The following is a 3,959-nucleotide window of genomic DNA, read 5'->3' on the forward strand; positions in this document are numbered from 1 at the left end:
CCTACTATCCATTACCTATACCTACATTAACTTACGCGCGTATCTATTTAATCAAAAGAGAAATTCTTCACACGATGCCTCTCATCACCTCGTGCGCAACATTCTCTTAGAACATATCCTTAATACGCTCGTAATAAATACTTCGAAGAGGAACGTTTGAACGATAGTTCAACTCGTGAAATGGGCGCATACTTACCTTAGTCACGAAAAGGGCGGAGGAAATTAAGGGCACGCGACAAGCGGGGCAAGCTGGCGCGAGCGCAAGCTGCAGCAGCCTCCAATGCAATCGTATGAATCACGCGGAACGCGGCCAAGCTATCATTACGCGTGGTAATCACGGTCATTTGTCCCGACTGTTCTAATTGAGAGCCGATATCGAGGCCGCACCTTTCTTGCTGCTCTCCCGTTTCTTAATCGAAACTTTGTTAACAAGTTTGCAACAGGGGACGGGGAGGCAAGTTGTGTAATTTTCGCTTCTGGCGTATTCAAGAATTCGATCGATAATTAAATTCACGATACTTTTTTCCCAATATTTCGAAATTACATCCGTAATAATAAAATTATGTTAGCAAGAGTTTTTGGGTAAAATAAATGTATAAATGTGTACACGATGGATTATAAATTTGTTGAAGAAATAAATTTTCTTATTTAATATTAATATAATAGTCGAATATTACTTTTAACTTTTCCTTCGATTTTGATCTGTTCACAGGCTCGACGCTTTGCTGGCGGGACAATTTGATAAGGCAATTCTATATAGGAGCAATAAATAAATTTACAAATTTATAATTATATAATGCTTTATTCACAAAAACATTGTAATACACTTGACTCGTAATGAGAGATTGAATAAAAAAACCTTCCTTTATCCACTCTACGAAATTCCAATCTTACGTTCTTGATGGATCTCGCGTCACAAGACTCGGATATTTTCGGATACATATTGTCCTATTAGTCTGGGAAAGGGTTAAGGAACTGAACTGTCGAGAATGTTTTTCGATACGGCAAGAAACTCGTAGAAGAGAAATACGCGCAACACTGAGACCGAGTCGGGGTTAACGATTATTGCGCGGTAAATAACCACGATCCACCTGTGCACGCTTGTAAAACCGACAGAGCGCTCCATTGTTTTACATGGATGATCGTAAAGCATAACGAGGCCGCGAATTTCCGCGAACGAATGGCTGTCCACGAGCTTATGCTGTTCGTTCCTAAGAGATGCACGGAGAAAAAGAAAAAAGAAATAATTGCACGTACGCTAATTTACCTTCAGTTGGTCACTGTCTATTCGTTTATCGTTAATCTTCAGTTTACAATTTTTCATCATCCCATTTTCATTTTTCTTTTCTTTTCTCGAAAGATCGATATCGAGCCTCTTTTTCTTACTTAAAGAAAACAACATGATGTGTACGCAAGCCGTGGAGAGAAAGAGCTCAAAGCAATATTATTTAACCGTTAAAGTCAGTCCTCGTTAGGCTGTGGCCGATAGAGGCGTGGGTCGTGTCGTCGTATATTAGTTCGGAAACGCCTCCTGCGGGATCGAGAGGGGTGATGGCACACGAGATTAATAGCCAACGGGTCAAGTACGCCGGGAGGAGACCTCTACCGAGCGATGCGCTCACCTTGGAAAGTAAGTTGGAATCGAGGAACGCGTGTTACTAGCGCGATATTTATTCCTTTAGAATCCTCTTTGGTGATCCGTGGTGAAATATCAATCAATTCACGCTGGATAAATTTTTCTTTGAGCACTGCGAGTCTTTTATCGCGTGTCATTCCGATCGTTATCGATAGAGATGGAAGAAGATTATAGTTTAGGTTAGGTTGTGCGCGATAGAAACTTTTTACGAAGGATATTCGATTATTGTAAAGAGTTTAAATAAATTTCGATCACATGTGAATCTTGTGAAAGTTAATCATCGAGAATAATTTTTATAAAACGAACGTAATAACACGAATGTAAGAAAGATTCGACGACAAATCGTTTACACGCGTCGGAGACGTCGATCGGGAGAGTAACGATGTTTGTTATGCGTGAAGCGATACTGTTAAACAGTACGATCAGATTTTTCTCCGATAAGATCACACGCAGCGCCTTAATCAGAGTAATTGTACGATACTTTATACATTACGCTAAGTAATTGCCGCGTCTGTATATGCGCGTTTATGTAAGACCGCGGAGCGAACAATGAGGGTCTCCCCCCTCCTCCCCTCCCGATTACGATCGTCTTGGAATAGCATTATATACAGCCGCGTCCACGAATCCTCGTAATTAACACCGTGCCCTGTGAAAAATTCGAATAAATTGAACCGATATTTCGTAGCATTCCGTATAATCTGATCAACAACTTTGGCGATATTGGATCGTCAAATGTATTGGATCGTCGGGATTGAACGTGTGAAAAAACGAAAGAGATCGTAATTAATACAGTACAAATACAATTCGTTAAAGCGAAATAATGATCGTAATGGTTAAATGATATTTGCAAGGTACAATTGTGATTTGGATTATTCGTGTTGGATTATCAGATTAGCGGATGCTTTAACGTACATTAAGGTGGATTTGTGTACAGTGGAGTATATTACAACGAATTAATTCGATCGTTGTAGAACTTATCGTACTTCCAAATAAAAAAATAATTACGAATATATACTATAATTTATATCTTCTAATGTTCCTATTCATATATATAGCATATTTATTTATAGCAGTATGATTATGTACACTGAAAAAATACATCTTTACACGTACAAAAAATACAAATCAAGAAACGTGCAATTTTACAATTGCATTTGAACACGAGTTTGATAAACTTTTTATCCATAAATTTCTAATTTGCAAGAGATATTTTAATAAGAACGAGAAAATTCTTCGCTTTTATCTTCTTCTATACTTATACCTGTCGTAAAGGAACATAACCTAACGAAGCATAGAACATAAATAACGAGTTTTTCCTCGAACGACTTATACATCCAACCATAATCGAAAGGTTATACTTTACGAGGTTTCCGATTGGCGCGATGGATTATGACACGCGAAAGAAAATTATTCGCGGTAGTTACTCAATCGACGATCGTCGCCCGTGGCGATAAATTTACGGCCGTGTCTTCGTGTCGCGGAAACCGAGGCGCCACCGTGAGGGTCCGCAAAATGGCGGCCGATCCTACGATTTACGATCCTCTACGCCTCGTCCCGCGGTTACGCAACCATGTCTGTCGAGTAGGATGTTACCGTGAAATTATTGCGCCTACTTTTTCCGATTAATTAAACGTTGCAATGGAAAAAGAGAGAGAAAAAAAAGATATACATATGTAAAGAAGACCATATTCTCATTGTTCCCTTCCCCTTCGCTCGAGATCATTATCGCTTACCTTTTGTATTTTTATCTGCCAATTATACGGCCGATGATAATTGGGGGAAGGTTTCACGCTTGAATCGTTCGGATTCACAGAAACGTATCTCGAGAAATGAAAGGAAAAAAATCAATTATAAATTCATCGCAAGAGAATTCGTGCAATATTTTTCTTTCTAATCGTAAGAAAGAAAAATTTCTAACTCTTTTGTTTTCAGGATTTATATTTGTATTATACAAGATTATACTTCGTACAATCTCACGTTGCATCGAGTAATTCGAATAATAGTGAGCTAACTCAACTGCTCACTTGTCCAATCACAATATTTGAGAACCAAGTAGCGAAGAGAATCATGATTCAGGTTAACATTCGAGGTTATGTAATTCGAGTCAAAATCAATTTATCGTTCTTCGATTTACTTTAAACACTTTATTATACAACTGCGAAAGAGAAGACGAGGGAAAACATTTTTTTCTTTTTCTCACAACAACACATTGCGGAACATCGAACGTGCCAACTCTACGATTTAATACCAACTGTCTCGATGGAAGGATCGCACCGAGAGGAGGGGGGAGGGAAGGGGCAGGGGAGAAGAGGAGAGGGGAGGG

The sequence above is a fragment of the Apis dorsata genome, unplaced genomic scaffold (genome assembly GCF_000469605.1).
Source record: "Apis dorsata unplaced genomic scaffold, Apis dorsata 1.3 scaffold_144, whole genome shotgun sequence".
NCBI lineage: Eukaryota > Metazoa > Arthropoda > Insecta > Hymenoptera > Apidae > Apis > Apis dorsata.